Consider the following 21,005-nt stretch of genomic DNA (forward strand, 5'->3'; position numbering starts at 1 on the left):
CAAATCTGAAAAATTCCATAATGTATTTTCTGTACATGTTTTACTTTTAAATGTAAATCAGATATGGGTGGGCACAGATCATAAATATTTATAGAAACTTAGATTACTGGAAGTAATGTGTTTAACTGAAGAAATAGGAATAAAAATACCTCTCCCAGCCAAAAAAATTCTAGGTTGGAAAGTTGAGTTATACAGATGAATATGAACTAGATAAAACAAAAATTCCATTATTGGAAGGATTTTATTGTGATGATTTGAGACTAGAAAATCTACCAGGTCTTGAAAAATAAATTCTTAATTTATTACTTTTCAGTGTATAATATATATATATAATTTTATTCATGATATAAATGTATACATATGTACATATCAAGCCATGCATGAACATTTTTAAAAGATTAAGAGTTAAAGTATTTAAAGTTTTTTATTAAGGTAGGGTGATATTTTATTTCTTTGAGTTACTTGAGAATATTGAAAATTGTTGCTTCTTTTTCAAAATGTGTTTCTTATTTTTTAAAAGTAAATTTTTATAGCATATTCAAGTTGAAAATTCAGATGACTAAATAAAGGGAAAAATCATCCCTAAGCCCACTACATGCAGAAAGCCACTGCGTAGATTTGGGTTTGTATCATTAGCGGTTTTACATTTCTAAAACCTAATCACCAAGTGATATATTAGTGTAAGTGTATCTATTTCATTACCAATTTCATATCATTAAATTCATTTCCTAGAACAACAGTTAACATTTTAAATAATTTCTGAGTTCAGACATAATTATTAGTAGTATAAATAATTATTTAGTCAACTGATCCTTTCACAAATTTATGAAGTTGGTTTTTATTATTTTCCCTACATTCTTGATGAGGGACTAAGGAACAAAAACAGGTAAGTAATATTTTTTAAATTATTTTTGTTAACTGTACAGCACTTGGCTTTGTTGCCCGAGCCACTATTCTTGGCTATTTATGTTGCAACCAATTTATCAGTAATAAAAACCCTGCTGGCTGCTCCTTGGTTAAACTTCTAGGAACATTCTTATTCATTCATGGGATGGAATTACTATGTAAATAATAAGGCCTGGTGGCGTAGTAGTTAAGTGCTATGGTTACTAACCAAAAGGTTGGCAGTTCGGATCCACCAGGTGCGCCTTGGAAACTCTATGGGGCAGTTCTACTCAGATCTACAGGGTAGCTATGAGTCGGAATTGACTTGATTGCAACAGACTGTTTATTCTGGTTTTGGTCTATAAGATACCAATATTTTTGAAGTTATGTGATTGCCCTTTATGATTATAAGCAGTTTTCTGTATTCTATTGTGGAAAATATTATTAGACTTTGAAAGTGATTTTTCCCTTTCCTGTAGGAGTAACTAAAGAGCTGCTTTCCTGCCACAAAGACCTGACTTATAGTTTTATATTCGCTTAAATAGCTAGCTGGTTCTCAACCCAGAGAAAGATTTCTAGTGGCTAAACAAACCCAGGTCATTTCATTAATTGCTTTGGCTAAATTAACAGAACTGTTACACTACTGAACCAGATAATTAGTTTTCCTCCTTAATTTGAATTCAGATTTCCTACAAATTATAAATACTGCTGCAAATTAAAGATATTGCATCCTAAAATAGTTCACACTGATAGCTGACAGAACTTTTTGATGATAAAAACTTCCACTATGGGATAGTAGTACCAACATTGCGTTTTTGTGGGTATGAAAATTGGACAATACACATAATGTCCTTAGTTTGTTACTGACTTTCTCTTGCTTCTAGCCTATCCCCTTGATGGGACATGACCCAGTTTGGGGACAACAGGGGCTCAGGATAACAATGAACTTAGCAAGCCTTTAGCAATTGAAGTCAAACCACAAAAGTCCCTATAGCAAGAGAATGGAATCTACCGTCTTCAGTTACTGGACTTTCCTTCCGTGAAGCAACAACCCCATGTGGCACAGGAGAATCTGTGCAGATTTACGCATAATTAATTTATTTGCACTACTTCCCATCAGTGTAAAGATGGACATAAGTCTGTAGTAGCAGAAAATTCCCCAGGGTTTTTTACTTGTTTGTGTTATATTGCAGGCCTTCTACTTATGATGTGTTTTGCTCACTACACAAGCTCTCTTCAATTGATAAAGGGTTTCGACTGTCCTCTGTAGCAGAGATATTGCATATAAAATCCACACATAAATTCTTAGTACAGGGTCAACTCTCAAAGACATGTTCCCTAGTCCTACTTGATTGCACTAGATAGCAAGCCACTTCTTATACGCAATAAATAAAAAAGCTAATAAATAGAATCTAACATAAAATGTACATAGTTGGATATATTCAAAGGCATTTAGGCTATGAGAAATTTGGTTAAATAGGCTAAAAGGCAGAATAGGTCAGTAGAACTAGTCTGACCATTATTAAGCAAAGATTTGTTCTTCTTGAACTGCTAAATAATGTAATAATTTATAAAACAGCACCACATACTTAAGTAGTAGCGTGACCGAGAAACTAGCACATTGTTTTCAAATTTTCTAAATTTGATAAACACAGCTGAGAATGAATTCATTATAAATCTATTCTCGTAAGGTTAGTGGTTTATAAAGAGAATGTTTAATAAGCAGGAAATACCTTTAAGCCATTTAAATTTTCTATACTAGTTAAGAAAATTGGCTGCAAAGCCGCACATAAAACCTATTCTTCGTGTGGTGCACAGAACAACTTTATCTATATAGTTTATCTTTAAAATATGAATTCATTCATTTTTCTCTTACCCCTGCAATTAGCGTATTTGAAAATATTTGCAAAATATATTTCATGTTTAGCTAGCATATTTCAAAGTGTACCTATTCTATTGCTTTAAACTTTGAATTACTGAATTAATGGGATATTTCTTCCTAAATATTTTTTAGTTACTAATTTGATATCACTAAGTGTGGGTGGGAGCAATGGTGATTCAGTGGTAGAATTCTGTTCTGTTTTTTTCCCCCCTCCCTGTGGCTTTAAAAAACAGAAATTTATTTTTTCTCAGTTTAGGAGGCTAAAAGTCAGAATTCAGGGTACTGGCTCTAGGGGATGGCTTTTTTTTCTCTGTCAGCTCTGGAGGAATGTGCTTGTTTCTTTGAGTTTCCGCTCCTAGGTGATCTTCATGTGACTTGGTGTCTTAGGCTGGGTTCTCTGGAGAAGCAAAACTCTTTATATATGTATATATTTATATATATAGAGAGAGAGAGTTATATCAAGGAAATGGTTCACACAGTCACAGAGGCTGGTAAGTTTCAAGTCCCAGAGTCAGGCTAAAGGCTAAAGGCTTCTTCTGACTCACATAGCTGCAGGGACTGGTGAACCCAAGATTGGCAGGTCAGACAGCAGGCCTCTGGCTCTCAGACTTTGCAGGCTGACTAATCCCAAGATCGGCAGGTCAGACAGCAGGCCTCTGGCTCTCAGACTTTGCAGGCTGACTAATCCCAAGATTGGAAGGTCAGACAGCAGGCCTCTGGCTCTCAGACTTTGTAGGCTGACCAATCCCAAGATCGGCAGGTAAGCTGCTAGCTCAAGTCCCAAGACCGGGAAGTCAGATGAACAGGAGTCAGCTGCAGGATACAGAGCAAGCAAAAGCAAAGGAGCTTTGCTAGCAAGTCCATCTATATTGGATGCAGGCCACACCCCAAGGAAATTCTCTTTCAATTGATTGGCTGCTCCTAACAGAGCTCACCATGGAGGCGATTACACTATTACATAGCTGACAAACAACATCATAACTGCCTAATCAGTGGTAGGATTCTCGCCTTCCCTGCAGGAGACCTGGGTTTGATTCCTGGCCAACGCGCCTCATGGACAGCCACCACCCATCTGACAGTGGAGGCTTGTATGTTGCTATGATGCTGGACAGATTTCAGGGGAAATTCCAGACTAAGGCAGTCTAGAAAGAAAGGCCTGGCAATCTATTTTCAAAAATCAGCAAATTAAAACTCTACGAATAACAATGGTATGATTCCATTATGCATGGTGCCCCTGTAAGTTCGGCCAACTCAACGGTAGCTAACAACAACAACATGAGTGGGTCATCTGATTGTCTCCTGTAGTTGTTACATTCTAGGTCGATGTACAACCGGCCCTGATGGAAATTAATGAACGATATAGCATTTTATTCAAAAGATTTCTTGACATTATGGCATATTTTTTTTCTCTAAACAATTTTTTAAAAGCAACCAGAATTAAAATTATGTTCACTTTAAAATATGTAGTCGATAAGCTTCAGTAGAATTACATCCTTTCACACTATCATTTTTTCAGTAAGATAAAAAATGAGAACTAAATATACTCTAAGACCATCATGCTCTTTTTTCCTGTAACATCATGTTATGAATGACTTCACTGTAGTGCTATCCTGCTTCCCCATATTTGCCACTAGCAGTTAGGCTTTCTTTGATCTTCAAGGCTGCTATTGTATAATTGATCAAAGGTTTTGAACCTCAAGGTACAGCAGAAGAGATTGAATTCTGAAATGTCAGTCTATCCACTCCATGACCAGATAAGTTTCTAGACAGATTGTTAAATTCTATTTAAAAAAAAAAAAAAAGTTTGCTCTGTTAACTGGGTCTGCTAACTATTATTTGAACACACAGGACAGAAATACTTTAATTGCCCATTATGAAGATAGTTTAGGCCTGTATACTTGGATTTCTTAAAGTATGCTATTAAATAGATTTTTTTGTGGCAGTATTAGGATATAGGGTCGCTATGAGTCGGAATTGACTCAATGGCACTGGGTTTATTAGGATAATTAACTGTTTCTTTTGTTATTAAAATTAGTAACAATGCCAATAGTGTCATACTAATTTTAATCTACCTGTCTAAAATTAAATCATGCTTCCAGAATCCTGAAGCATTTGAACGTTATGAATAATGCATAGTCTTTCCTGCTAGAAGAGATCTGGTCATTCTAAAACCTTGGAAATTCAATGCTCATCTTCATTCTACAAGTTAATAGTGTAGCTATGAAAAAAAGAGAAAAAAAGCGAATGCAAATTGCCAGTCCAACTTCAAAAAACTCTTAGTGTGTGTCCAAAGATCCAGTGTGAAACTGCCCAAAGGTAGAAATGATATGCTACTCGTGCCAGGGCCGTGGGAACGCCGACACTGGTGCGGCAACCAAGCTTAAGTAAGTTGCGGTGAAGCTGTCCCTGAAGATACTCCAGGGAGGACTGGAGCACAGCACACCCCGGGAGTGAGGACTAAATTCGATTTGGGAGAGACAGGAACTGGACTGAAAGCAAACAACTTCCTTTTGTTCCTTCTCCCATACTGCTTTTATTTTTTCAATGTAATTACAAAGCTTAATCAGTGTTATTGTAATATGAAAACCTGTCACCAAGCTCCAACAACATTTAGTACATTGGTGAAAGAATGTTTCGTTTTTCTATTTACAGATATATCAGAATAACATGGGGAAAATGCTATAATTTCAGGGGAAATATCGATAAAGAAAACACAAGAATTCAGCTCTAAAATAAAATTGAATTTTCCCATAGTCTTATTTTTTTTTCATTGAACTTTCTCAAGATATTTATTCTGTGTGTTTTGTAATAAACTAGTTTATTTTTAGAGTTCAGAGCCATCTAAAGTGAAATAAAAGCAAAGCATGTTACCTTTAAAACACAAAATAATAAAACTTACCACTGGTCCACTGATGCTTTTAGAGGATAAATAAGTAATAGGGTATAAGATAGGGAGATTTGGGCTCCATTTACTAGCAAAACAAATTTTGAATACACGTTATTAAACCACTCCTTTCTCTGTGGTTCTTTTTTTCTTAGCAGTTCATTCCATTATTTCCACTTTTACATAATTTGTTTCTTTTCTAAGACAACATATTTTACTAATTTTATATAGCATATTTTGTACATTAAAGAATGCATATCTGAAAGGTTGGCAGCATAGTCACAGTTCTAATACAAAAATTGTGTTATTATTTTGAATGACATTTGATCCATTTGCCAGCATTCAGAACAATTTAGACTTCATCATTCATTTAGTCTTCTCATGCAGGGCTGACACCATGTTATTATTCCAACATAGAGATCTTTTACAAATTCAAAAATAAGTCCTAACTTGGTGAATAACTACTCCTACCACATATCTTGAAAAACTGTACAACAATTGCCCTCACATGGTTGATGCACGCTATGTAGTAGTTCTCTGAAAATAAATACCAGTTCAATGCACATTTTCTTTGTGTGCTTTCGATTTTGTTCTCCTTTTGGCTGTCTTCCTATTCACTATGTCTTTCTTGCCTAAAGTTGGAAGGAAAATTCCAGTGCAATATTTCCTAAATTCTCAACTTTAAAAATGTATTCCTAAAACACATCTTTATGAGTATTTATAGAGAGAGATGATGGTGACATTTTTGTTTTTGCTGTTATAACTTGCTTTTTTGTAAACGGAACAATACACAGAAGTCACAATATAGTGGTCGGCTAATAATAAACATAGATTCATGCTCACCCACCCCCCACACACATAATGTTAACTTCTATAAATAAATTAAAACCGACAAAAAACTGGTATCAGAGAGCACCAATGTGGATGTGTTTTCTTGGGCAGATAAAGATATAGCACTCTTGATTTTCTTCAAATGACATTCAGAGTCATTCTTTGAGGAGAAATAACTCTTAATCATAAATTACAACATACTTATAGCAACCATGCCAAAGATAATGTATTTATTTTGAGGTTTTTTATTCTTATAATGTCTGCACATAATTTAGAAACTCATTGGTTGAAATAAGCCTATATTGCTTTTAAAAGGGGAAGAATTAACCAACTGATTGATCTATCAGTAAGTCAGTAAACGCGTGTATTCTTCCGCAGAGATTGCGTGTACCAGCTGACAAAGCTCCTCAGGCACTATTACCCTTGATCTGTGGGTTCAGGGTGGATTGAAGCAAAACGTCACCCCCTGTCTTCCCTATGCAGCTCTTCTCTCCTTGTGGCTTTGGAAGAAGAGTTTGTCTCAATTTGTTGCTTTCCTTTTTTCGTTCTCACTAAAGGGAATGACATTTGCCTGTGTCCAAAGTACCTACAGAACACGTTTTATGTTAAATGTATTGGGTCTGTATGTCCCCAGAATGCCAGAGTATAATTTTTTTGTTTTTTTCCCAGCTGATGAAGTTTGGGCTCACCTCACTTAGATATCTACACACTGGAAGACAATGGGTTGTACCGCTGAAGCCCTGTTCCCCAAATAGTAAGCACTGTTTGAGCATCACTTACTACTCATTCTTTAATTCAGCAAACTTGTTTTCAGCACTTAGCACATATCAGGGACTGTTCTGGACATCGGGGATGCAAAAGCAAAGTGAACATCATACCCCCTCTTGGGAAACAAAGCTTAGTGTGAAACCAAAATAAACCAGTGGTTGCAGTACAACGTGATAGACAGATACGACAATATGCTTTGTTAACCTAGAGAAATGATATCTTACTTTTTTTTTTATCCTTTTTGATACAGTTATTAAAGCCACCTCATAAAAGCAGCAAAGAGTTGCTGATAAGGGCATCATATTAAACTTTCATCAGCTCATAACAACTCCGTAGACTCTAAGATTATCTAGCAACACAGTTTACCGGTACCAGTTGCCACAGAGTCGATTCTGATTCATGGCGACCTCATATATGTCAAGTAGAATTTAAAAATGTCATGGGTCAAAACATGGGGACTGGCCAGGGAAGAAATGTTTAAGAAAAGCATATCAAGTATATTCTAGGCGGGCAGGGTATGAGGGACAGGGATGGAAATGTGTGGCAAGCCACCCTAGTTACTTTGGCTCAGGTCTCTTGCTCTCATATAAAACTTGCATGGAAATATTTATTCTTGAGAGAGGCTAGGCGTACACAGTCTCACCTGAGCTTACAGTGGAAGAGCAGTTTGCGCGGTGGGATCATATCTCTTGCCTGCACTGAAAAGAGCTGTGACCTTTCCAAGCGACTATATTAGGGTCTTTATTAGGCTGGTGTGAAGCTGGTGGCTCATCAATAAGCAGATCTGTGGGATGTGCAAAGGTGGTATGGCAGCCAAGTTCTGTCCACAAAAAGGAGGCTGTTGCATTATCAGGGTTTCCCACACAATCAAGGAATTATTTTAACTGGTGCCAGGAGAGAGCGCAAAGCATCTACAGTACCTGAACTAAGAAGTGGGAAGAAGGCTTTAAATTTCTAGGTCTAAAGATATCAGTGAAGAAGGAACAATGATGCGAACACTGAACTGAGAATTCTCTTCACTGCCTGTTCAGAAGCACATCAATTGCCTGGCCATCTACCATGTCACCAATACATTCAGGCTGGACACATTTCCGCATGTGCAGTGACTATAACTTTCAAGGCCATAAATGAGTCCCTGTAGACAAAATCTTAACAATTTTGCAGCATACAGAAAGGACACAAGCCAACAGGCACAGACAAAGGAAAATTTGGACTCTTATTTAGTAAAGGAAATATGAAACAGCCCTTATGGTTATCAATTTTAAAAATAGACCTGATTAATCAGGCCAAACATATTTTCTGAATGCTGCTAAGGTGAACTTTGGCAAACCTCCAAAGGCAGTTGATTGTCTGAGGAAGTGATCCCCAAAACAAGGTTTTAGATATTCATGACGGAGCCTAAAGGAGATGCTATCAAACCTTGCACACTGCAGTTTCAGGAGTTAAAACCCTTCAGGCAGTCCAGATTTAAACATTATAATAAAAAATTGACACAGAAGCAGAATGGACTAGAGGCTTGTACCAAGGAGAGATCAGTGGGCTGCATCCCTGACACAGACTCTTATCTACACCTCTGTCATCTTTCCCTTGAGACCTCAGTTCCTTCAAGAGTTTTTAAACCTAAATCTGAATGGTACAGAAAACAAATATGAGAAATGCACCAAAACAAATTCAAATGTCTAAAGCTACTGCCAGATATTTGTTTGCTTGCTTGCTTGCTGGCTTTAATGTTGACCTGGTATATTTGATATCTGGCTTTGCTCAAAAAGTCATTTGCATATGAGTTTTGAATGCTAGCCCACATGATAATCAAGCCTACTATTTATTGCTCGCCTGGTTATGCACACAGTGCCATGCAAAGCAGGTGATTATGTTTTTCTAATCTTCACAACAATCCTGCAAATAGTAACACATTTATAACCACTTAGTGTTAGGAACCCCTCGTGTCATAGTGGTGAAGAGTTTAGCTGCTAACCAAAAGGTCGGCAGTTTGAATCCACCAGGTGCTCCTTGGAAACCCTGTGGGGCAGTTCTACTCCGTCCTACAGGGTCGCTATGAACTGGAAAATCCAGGGCAATTTCTATTCTTCCCCAGGCATAGAAATTTCTTCCCATCTTCAAAGAACATCTCAAAATTCAGTTTCTAAGAGAAGAATTTCTTCCTTAAACAACCTATTTAATGTAGCATAAAACATTATTTTCCAGTGCATCAGTCTCTTTTTTTTTCTCTTGCCCTCTATTTTTATTCTTTGAATCTCTTTGCTTGCTTCAGTGGGCTAATACCCATCTCCTTTCCTCTATTTATGCTCTCAGTGGCCTAGGCCTCTCTTCACAGGTGTTCTAACATGAATCTCAGAAAAATAATAGGTAGAAATAATTTATCTTAGAATGCATAATCAACAATTATCGTTTAGCGCCTACTTACACCATGCTAGGCTTGAAGAAGGGGAAAGAAGAAGACTGAAACATACATAGGATATGATTTCTACCTTAAAATTCTTATTCTCTAATATTGACTATAAGAATGGTAGAATGATGAATAAATACATACTAGGGTTTTTTTAGGGTCTGAGCAAGCTAATATTGAATTTTGAAGTATATAAGATAAACTTCTGAGACAGAGCTCAGAAAACTTAAATACTTTGCTCATTGTTTACATAGCTAACTCCAGAATCTGAACCCAACATGAGGAACCTCCAAAGCTCCTGTGCTGCCTTTTCCATGGAATGTGGGACTTGATGATACACAAGAGAGGAATAAGCCCACTGCTCTAGGGAAGCTAATGGTGCCACTGTCGTAGGTTGTAGAGGGAAGGAGATTCTTGAGGGTAACACATATTTGAACTTATTGAGATTTAATGAGTTTGAATGCATTGGTGTGGCACTTACGTGGCTGACAGTGAATAATTCTAGCACACCTTAGGAAATGAGTAGAGGAGTATTAAAAATATGCCTCCATTAGTACAAGTAATAGCAGCAGACACTGTACAAGGAGTATTACTAGTCATGGTGTTAGTAGCAGTAGTAATACACACCATTAGTAGAAAGTCTGCTATGTGCCAGGCTCTGCACTAAGTGCCATCTAAGTCTTTGTTAGCTAATTTGGTCTTAAAAACTACATTTTAGGAGACAAGGAAGTATTTTATATCCCTTTAATAGATGAGAACACTGGGATTCAAAGCAGTCATATAGCTTTTGATTTTTATATTATATAATTTTTTTTCTATTTCTTTTTTTTAATTGAACTTTAGATGAAGGTTCACAGAAAAAACTAGTTTCTCATCAAACAGTACACACATTGTTGTATGACATTGGTTAACGACCCCACAATATGTCAACTCTACCCCTTCTCAAACGTGGGCTCCCTATTAACAGCTGTCCTTTTCCCTCCTACCTTCCAGTCCCTGCCCCAGGGCTGGTGCACCCCTTCACTCTTGTTTTTTTTCCATGTGACTGTTCAATCCTTGGCTGAAGGGTGAACCTCAGGAGTGGCCTCATCACGGATCCGGAAGGGTGTCTGGGGGCCATACTCTCAGGGTTTCTCTAGTCTCTCTCAGGCCAGCAAGTATGGTCTTTTTTTTTCTTTTTGAGTTGGAAATTTGTTCTACATTTTTCTCCAGCTCTGTCTGGGAGCCTCTATTGTGATCCCTGTCAGGGCAGTCAGTGGTGGTAGCCGGGTACCAACTAGTTGCACTGGACTCAGTCTGGTGGAGGCTGTGGTAGATGTGGTTCATAATTATATAATTTTAAATGATTTTTTAATGGTAGAACTAGAATTAAAATCTTTTTCTGCCTGACTCAAAGTCTATAATGCTACCCTCAATGAGCTATAACTTCCTTATGCCGACAGATTGCGTATTATGAATATCTTAAGCAGTGAAACTTAAGTCAATGTATTTTTCCACATTTTATTTCTGCAAATTATTATTGAAAAAAAAAATGACTCTGTATTTTGCAATTGCAGGGTCAGAGTTCTTACCTTCCCAGTGGCTGACCCTGTCAATGCCTACTCTCACGAAGGCAGATCTTAACATTGATTCCTCGTGTATAGATGCAGAGTGAAAACTAAAAGAAAACACAAAAATAATTAAGGGTTGGGGGTTCAGAGTGGGCAAGAGAATGAGATGTACGGGCTATAGAAGGCTCAGGAGGGTTTCAGTAAAAATAAAAAATGGTAGTGCTTTGGTCTCTCATTTTAAGGAAGGAACTGTTTTTTCCTCTGTCTTTTTTTTGTCCTGAAGGGCAGGACAACATGGTATGCATGAAAACAGTCAGAAAAAAGGTGTTTTAGAAATATGTTTAGTTCTTTTTCAGAACCTTGCTACTTCTCCATAAAATAATTATTTATGTGCACATATCTTCAAAATTTTTAAACTCACTTATGCTTCTATATAATATCATCCTTTTGGTATTTTACAACCTAGCTATTTTCTTAAGGCTAATTTTTATTTTTCATATAAACGTAAACTTTACTTTATTTGTTTTTCTTCACGCTTTGCTACGTTGTTTGAATTCTCTGTGGTGGGGGTTACCATTTCTGTGTACGTATATTGAATTGCACCTTTGGCTTTACTTTTGACTTCTAAATTATTCACCAAAATTTCTTTTCCAGAATGATCTTTGAAGGTGCTATACTGTGAATAACTAAGTTAAATTCTTTTTTTTTTTTTTGGTAGAAGGAATGATTTTCTTTCTTATGCATTTGATATAGAAAACTTTAAAGGTACAGTTTTATCCTTTCAAACTGTGCTTTGACCCCATGGTACGTGGCACAGAATTGTAAAGACACAGAGGCTATACTGACATCTTTCCTTGAAAGTTGTTATATTTTTCTACATTTCTAAGAATAAAGTCAGTGATTTTTCAAATAATTTTATTATAGTTTTGTAATCAAAAGAACAAATAGTTACCAGTTTTCAAATATGCCATAATAATAGAATGTTCCCTTGCTTTCTTCTGAATAGAAGCAATAAAGAGTCAATCGATGTGTGTATGTGAGTGTGCATGTGTGAAGGCAAAATAAGTCACTAAAAATTTTAAGGATTAAAAGTATCGTTAGCAAGCTAAGTTTTCAAATTGAATCTTCTACTTTTATTTTCCCTTCCTAGGATTATTTTTAAACTACCTTCCGTGACAAAGGTGTCATATTAAATCTGAGAGCTACTTATATTGTGACTATCTGCTTTGGCATTCTTCATATATACTATCTCACCAAAATACCTTCTTGCTCTTAGATAGAGGCAACATGTTATTTTCAATCGCCTCATATGCATGCAAAAGCTAGACAGTGAATAAGAAAGATTGAAGAAGAATTGAAGAATTTGAAGTATGGTGTTTGGGGCAGAATATTGAATAGACCATGGATGCCAGAAGAATGAACAAACCTGTCTTGGAAGAAGTAGAGCCAGAACGCTCCTTAGAAGCGAAGATGGCAAGACTTTGTTTCATATACTTTGGACATGTTATCAGGAGGGACCAGTCCCTGGAGAAGAACATTGTGCTTGGTAAAGCAGAGGGTCAGCGAAAGAGAGGAAGACCCTCAATGAGATGGATTGACACAGTGTTTGCCACAATGGGCTCAAAAGTAGCAACGACAGTGAGGATGGCACAGGGCCAGGCAGGGTTTCGTTCTGTTGTATTTAGGGTTGCTGTGAGTTAGAACAGACTCAACAGCATGTAACAACAACACAGACAACATTAAATTACCAGTTAGTAATAAGACAGAGAACAAATATAGCTCCTTCTACATTTCCTTTCTTCATATAAATAGCAAGCTTGATTAAATTCCTTCTTATTTTGACACACACGTATGTTTTAATGTGTTCAGTGATATGGTAACAAAGTATACACACGCAGAAGCCACTCTAAGCTTTGTGGAAATATACATTGCAAAAGAGGTGAGTTGGAGAACGTATTTTCCAGCAATTCTTTCTAGGATACAGATTAGATACTACAGCCTTTGTGAAAGGGCCTAGGCTTTCATCTATTGGGCCCAAATTATTGATAACTAGCAGGAGGGAACAAGTTATCAGAGATATGCATCAGGTCAGCCCGTCTTAAAGTCAATATTACCCTTGAGATCATGAGTCCCCAGCAAATAGTCACAACTGGCTGGCAGTGTGACTTGTCAGAGCATAAAGAGATCCCAGAAAGAGTCATGAAGGACTTGAGTTTAACTAGAGGAAGTGAGACACTGGGGGAACTATTTCAGGGACCTGCAGGGTGGACACAAAGTTAGTCTTTTGCCTATGTTATAAATGCAGGCTAGCCTCTCTGCTGAGTGATAAGGTTAAAGGGCTCCGGGAACATCTTTCTGCTGCAGTTTTTAAAACGCTGAATGGTTTCAAGAAAGAATAAGAGAAATAATGCGAGAATAAAACCAGAAAGAAGAACTTAGTCAAGGAGAAAGCAATGATAACAATGAAAATAATATATGAGAAAATAAAAATTCAGAGGGAAAAAAAGACGGAGAGAAACAATGCATATGGATTTATGAACAATTACAAAACTGTCCTAATAAAGTCTGAATTAAGAATATTGGAGGAAGCAGAATTCTATGTTCCATTAACTAATAAAGACAGATCATAGATGCACACAAGTTCATGGGATCTTTTTGATGACTAATATTCATTCATTCATTCACTCGTTTAGTCTATTAATTCAATTATCAGCCAGTTTTGTAGTATGTGTTGTTTCCCTGTTGGGAGCGCCAAGTTTTGATCTGTAGACATGACATGACTGCTGGAATGTTCTGCCACTGGGAAGCACACCTGCAACATGAGGGAGACAGTCAAATCTCACTTAAATGCGTCCACTAATCCGCAGTGCTTTTCTAGTGGTTTTTGTGGTCCTGTGTAGCAAAACACTGGAATTTGATACCTAGTAAGTGCTTTCATCTGTTCTTTTTAATCTAATGTAGGGACTTCGGAACAAGAGATAAGCCAGAGGGATTGAATATCTGTGGAGTTAACGTTGTTTGGACAACTTTACCTTGAAAAGTAAAAAGAAAAACAGGGTGGGAAGAAGAATCGTCAACTGATAAAACACTATCATAAAAGAAATTTGGAGGAGGAAGAAGTACAGGCAAATAAATTTCTGAAATTACATATTGTCAGAAAATCAGGTATGTCAAATGGAAGAGAAGTGATTCTGCTGTTTTACTGGGGAATGAGTGGAATACCTGCTAAGAACAGTACCTGCGAATTTATGTACGAATGGTTTGTACGCATTCATAGGTACATGTAAATTCAGGTAAGAAATGTAACGCATTCTAATGGAAGGGAGTGAAAATAAATGCATACGTCTGAGTCGGAGCGTTGTTCCAAAGAGTCTCCTAAAGAAAAAAAGAGGAGTAGCAGTTTGTATGTGGAGATTATTGAACAAAGGGATTGTTATTAAGTGACAACCAGTTGGTTTAAAATAAAAGAGAAGCATTTTGTTATGGAAACAAAATCTTAGAGACCTTTCAGTTGAGAAGGAAAAAATCAGTTTTCTTTTCTAACTTTGGTTACACAGTGTGTACAGTCTAAGAAAGCTGAACCATTTCTCTTCAGGTGCCTATAGAACGTCTCATTCTGATAATGATAATGTATGATAAATTATATAATTATATTTCTATGTAGATTGAGAAAGCAATGAATGATAAATTATATAATTATATTTCTATGTAGATTGAGAAAGCAATGAATAGCATTTAATTTGGATTGGCAAATAAAGTTGGTGATTTGGAGATAATGAGTACTTGAGATAGTTTCTCAGCAATCTTCGTTCTAAGTTTGTCTTTAATTAAATATTGATAAATATTATAAATAGCAATGTATGTTCTGACACTACTATGTTAACAGCAATATAATTATATCAACAGTTGCAATCCAAGTCATGGTTATCATAATTTCTATGACAACTATCTGAGTAAATGGGAATCACAGAAGGCATAGGGTTTGTAGGCTGTAGCCCAGTCAAGGGATGGAATTGAGACAAAAATCTAGCTAATACTGTCCAATCAAGACACTTTCCCTTGGAAAGGCAGCATGAGCTCAGAGGAAGGGGTAATTATTTGCCATTTGTCTACCCAGAGTGTATGCCTTTCTACTTTAAATCATGCAAAACCAATAAATACGTGATAAGCCCAGACATCATTTGTTCCAAAAGATTTCTTTATCTGAGCTCATAAATCTCCTTTTTAAACACAAGATGTGACGGCATAAAGAAGATTGTTAGAAAGTTGTATGCACGTGTAAAACTGTGTACCAGTACCAATTGCCATAAAGTCAATTCTGACTTATAGCAACCCTACGCGTCAGAGTAGAATCGAGTGCCATAGGATTTCCAATGACTGATTGTTTGGAAGTAGATTGCCAGACCTTTTTTCTGAGGTGCCTGAAACCTCCAGTCTTTCAGTTAGCAGCCCAAATGTGCTATATATAATGAAAAACACTGAATACAAAGTCCATCCTCATATATGCAATAAAAAGCACAAAAAAGAAAGGAAAATATTTTTGAGTGTGGGAATATTTTTACGTTAACAGATTATATAGAACAAAAGCAAACTTTCTCAAATTTCAACTTCTTTTTTTTTGTAGTCATTTTCTTAACCAGCAAGAATTTCCTACATTAACATTTATAACATTATGAGATCACTAAAGCCCTATGTTAGCTAAGTAAACTAAAGTTAGCTTGCTGTTGTTTGACATCGAGTCAACTTCGAATCACAGCAATTCTGTAGGACAGAGTAGAAATGCCCATGGGGTTTCAAAGTCTATAATCTCTACGGAAGCAGAGTGCTTCATCTTTCTCCTTCGGTGTGGCTGGTGGGTTTCAACCATTAACCTTTCATTTAACAGTTGAGAGCTTAACTACTGTGTCATCAGGACTCCTTTTGATCATCCTCTAGGTAGCGTTATCATCATCAACTTGAACTTAGAAAGAAATGACATACAAATATAAACTGAAAATGATTAAAAGTTAGAAACCATAGCTAATGTGATAAGAAAGAATTGTGATCATACAATATCTCAGAAGTTAAACATGTGCAAGACAAAAAATTGTTATATCTGTAAACATGAATTTCTGTATTTAGATGAAAACACATCTATTATACCATAAAAGGACACTGATTCACTTAATAACAATTTATAGGGAGAAACTGAGATGTTTGGTTAAGACATGCTAAGCATGATTTAACGGTATAATAATGACCTAAAATAATTTGTGTAATCAGAGATAACATGAATGAAATCATGACATCTTACAATATGTTACCAGAAAGGACTCTATTTCAGTAACCGCCTTTGACACCTAAAGGGAGTAAAACACTCAGTAAAATCTCTTGCATGGAATGTTGTTGTTGTTGTTGGGTGCTGTTGAGTCAATTCCAACTCGCAAAACCCCGTGTGACACAGTAATACTTCCACATAGGGTTTTCTTGGCTGTAATCTTTATGAAAACCCTATGAGGCAGTTCTACTCTGTCCTATAAGGTCGCTGTGAGTCAGAATCGACTCGACGGAATGTTTTTTTTTTTTTTTTTTTTAATCTGTGTGGAAGCAGATCACCAGGTCTTTCTGCTGGAAGCCAGTGGGTGGATTCGAACCAACCTTTTGGTTAGCAGCTGGATGCTTAACTATTGTACCACTAGGACTCCTTCTGGCATAGATTAGGCACTTGTTAAACAATAATTTTCTTCCATTTACCTCATGGAATAGACAGAGCTTAATTTTGTATGGGTTTAGAGGTAATTCTTAACTAGCGAGGTACCATAATATGAGAGAGAGGAAGAAATGCAGCTTGACAGAGCAAAGTGATTTCTACATAGTTTGATTCTTAAGGGAAGATGATGTGATATTTTCCAACGACATATCAGCATTTTTGGTAGGGTGCAGGAGTTGGAGAAGACATGAGGTCTTCCAGGTTTATATGGTTATCAGGAGAGGACATGGATTAAAAATGTTAAGAACTGTCTTTCTAAGGGACAATACTGGGGTACCTTTATTAGGATTTTTTAACAATACATATGATTTTTAACATCATACTAATGTATAATTAATTGTCATTGAAAATAGGGAGTATCCCAAATCTGAATATGTGTAGAAAAAAGAATGGCCATCTATTGCAGATTTTGTGAAAAGAATGGTATCATAAGTATGAAATTGTCATATATGACTTCTAATGTCTTTCCCACCTGAAATATATATGTGAACAAAATTCCAGTTAAAATAAACAATAGAGACATTTGTTTGTTCTTTGTTTCCCATTTGTGATTATAATTATTATATATACGCCCACAATCTAAGAATAGCAATAGTACTATAAATGATGATTTTTGTAAATAAGTGGAGAATCTAATGCTTAATGAGAGTGTTATCTGCTGGAGATCATGCACACAGAAGTGAGCAAGACTCAGAGACTACCAGACTGGACAAATTTCTGCACCAACATACCTACCTTCTTCTTTCGTAGAACAGAACCATTTTATTAAAATATAATACTTATTACTCACGTACCATCAGCTACGAACACCATTAGAATCAGTTATTCTAGTTTATCTTCATTAACTACAGAGTTCAAAAGGGTGACTGAGAGTTTCCCTCATCATTCTCTGCCTCTTAGGGACTTGAGGGCCATTTTTGCAGTGGCATTCTAGAAGTATATTCCGTACATCTTTAGCCTTTTTTTTTTTTCCAGAAACCATTTTTACATACTTAAATATTTTAAAATTCTTCCCAAGGCAAATTAATTTCATCCTGTAAAGTCATTACAAGCTTAATTATGAAGACAGTTATCGGATTGACACAGTATCTGCAACAGTGGGCTCATACATAGCAATGATTGTGAGAATGGCATAGGACCTGGCAACATTTCATTCTGTTATACGTAAGGGCACTATGAGTTGGCGATAACTCAATGGCACCTCACAGCAAGGATTGTTATGGATTTTCTCTTTTTAAACATATGTAATATTTCCCACTGATAAATTGTTAGGTGTCATCAAGACTGATAAATACCAGTCACTGATAGTCAAATTGAAAACAACTGAATACTAAAATTTAGGAAAGTTGATAGAAATAGAAAACAAAGCAAGGGGCTATAAAGACATTATGATGTCTTTATAGTATCAAAGGAATAACACAAGTGAAAGAATTAGAAAAGGATAGTGATATTTGTTTCTGGTCATGTGTGACATTAAGCCAATATGAGATGTTCTCTGCTAAAACAAATAAGCATGTGTGATAAAATTATACAAAATAATACAAGGTATAATGAAATATTAAAGTAATATAGTATAGTATAATATGATATAGCATGACATAACATAACAACATAACATATAGTTGGGCTCAAAATATCTACCTTAAGCCTCTAACTCACATGGATTTGGAGTCCAATTTATACTATACAAGTGAGGTATGAGCCTTCAAGCTTCAAAATTAATGTAAAATTCATCACAGGATAGAAAAATAGCTACAGCAGAGACAGAAATTCATATTTGCTTTGCAGCAATGTGCCTAAAACTCAGTAAAAAAAAAAGGTCTCCTAAGAAAAGAAATCATTGAAACATTAACTAGACTGCATTTCAAACGAATAAAGATACCAAAATATTCAAGAAAAGGAATGAAAAATAGTAGAAAATAATGTCTATATGTCAAATTTCAGAAGGAAGATAATAAAAGAATGTGGGGAGATAATATTTAAAGTGATTTCATTGATAATTTTCCAGGACAGATAAAATTTTGACAGCTCTGACAAGAGAAGCTCAACAAGTTTTGGTCAATAAAAACAAACATAAATCAAACATATATATGTATACATATACATATTTGAGAAACAATAAAACAGTGATCAGAAAAAGGGAAATATCAAATGAACAAAATTAAAAAGTTTGATTACTTCAAAGGAAGAGCATTTAGGCATACAACACACATCTCACCAGCAAAAACACAGACTTGGGACTGCAGTGCTGAAGAAAACTTAGTTTTATCCTAGAATTGCATATCCAGCTAAAGCATCAACAAGTAAGAGGATAGGAAAAAAAAATTACATATGTAATATATAGATATATGTATGTATGTGTACATACACACGAATATAAATATATATATATCTCCTTTGTTGAGACCTAGTTAAGGAAACAAATAAACAACAAAAACAATACATTCTCGGTTTTTGCTTTTTTCTTCTCCAAAATATACATCCATTAAGAAGAAAATCAAACCTGACTTCAGAAGGAAAAATTATAATTCAAGAAGCAAATGTGAGCAAAAACTGTGGTATTCTTTAATGTACACAACCAAGGAGTTAAAAAAAAATTCAAGCAGGATGAACCCGAAGAGATCTACAAGCAGCATGTGATAATCAAATTGATGAAGGCCAGAGACAAAGAAGGATTCTTGAAAGCAGCGAGAAGGAAGCCCTTCAACACATACAAGAATTCCCCAATGACATTTGCAGCTGATTCCTCAATCGTAACCACAGCGGCCAGAAGCCAGAGGATTGACATATTCGAAGTGCCGAAAGAAAACAACAGCAACAACATAAACTGTGAACCAAGAATTCTACACTTGTCACAAGTATCCTTCAAAAATGAAGGAAAAAAAGAAAACTTTTCCAGATAAATAAAAACTTAGACTATTGATTGCAGGATCTTATATTAGACATTATTTTAAGGAAGATTTTCCTGCAATCAATTTCTTAAAATAATGTCTAAGATAAGAACTACTAGTGAAATAACATTAGATAGCAACTTCAATCTGTATGATGAAATAGAATATTCACTAAGGCAAAAAAAGTAAGTAAATATAAGACATTATAAATGATTTTTGTTTATAACTCCTCTTTAAAAATACATATGTAATTTAAAGTATGTTATGGATTAAGTTATGTTCCCCCCAAATACATGTTGAAGTCTTAACATTTGAAACAAGGATGGTAAGATTGCGGCTCACTTACCTTAGACACATCATTAAAAAGGGCTAATCGCTAGGAAAGGATATCAGTATATCAGGGGGTCAGCAAAAATGAAGCAACCCCTCAGTGAGATGGATTGACACAATAACAACAATTATCAAACCAGATAATAATATTATCTTAAAATTGTACGTGAATAATTTTTAAACAAATATTTAGCCAAAAGCTAAAGAGGTCAAATATGCCCACCTGTCTTAATTTTTAAGTTATTATTATCATTATTATTTTGGCATGTTTTTGTCTTTTAAGGGACTGAGCACGGGAAGGAGAAGAGCATTCTCCTAAATCTCCTTGTATATATTTTCAATATTCAAGAAAGAATATATTTTGGAAGAACAATTATATCTTCATAGTAATAGAAATATCCCACTCCCAAATTTAGTTAGTATTCTTTTAAAGAAAAATTAAAAATAGATAAATGAGATAAAAATAATATCATATCATGTTGTTGATGTTAGGTGCTGTCCAGTCAGCTCTGACTCACGGTGACCCTATGCGCAACAGAATGAAGCACTGCCGGGTCCCGCGCCATGCTCACAACTGTTGCTATGGTTTAGCCGTTGTTGCAGCCACTGCATCAATCCATCTCATTGAGGGTCTTCCTTTTTTTTTACTGAGCCTCTACTTTACCAAGTATGATGTCCTTATCCAGGAACTCAACCCTTCTGATAACATGTCCAAAATACATGAGACGAGACTTGCCATATTTGCCTCTAAGGAGCATTCTGGCTGTACTTCTTCTAAGACAGATTTGTTCCTTCTTCTTGCAGTACATGGTATATTCAATATTCTTC

The sequence above is a fragment of the Loxodonta africana genome, chromosome 21 (assembly GCF_030014295.1).
Source record: "Loxodonta africana isolate mLoxAfr1 chromosome 21, mLoxAfr1.hap2, whole genome shotgun sequence".
NCBI lineage: Eukaryota > Metazoa > Chordata > Mammalia > Proboscidea > Elephantidae > Loxodonta > Loxodonta africana.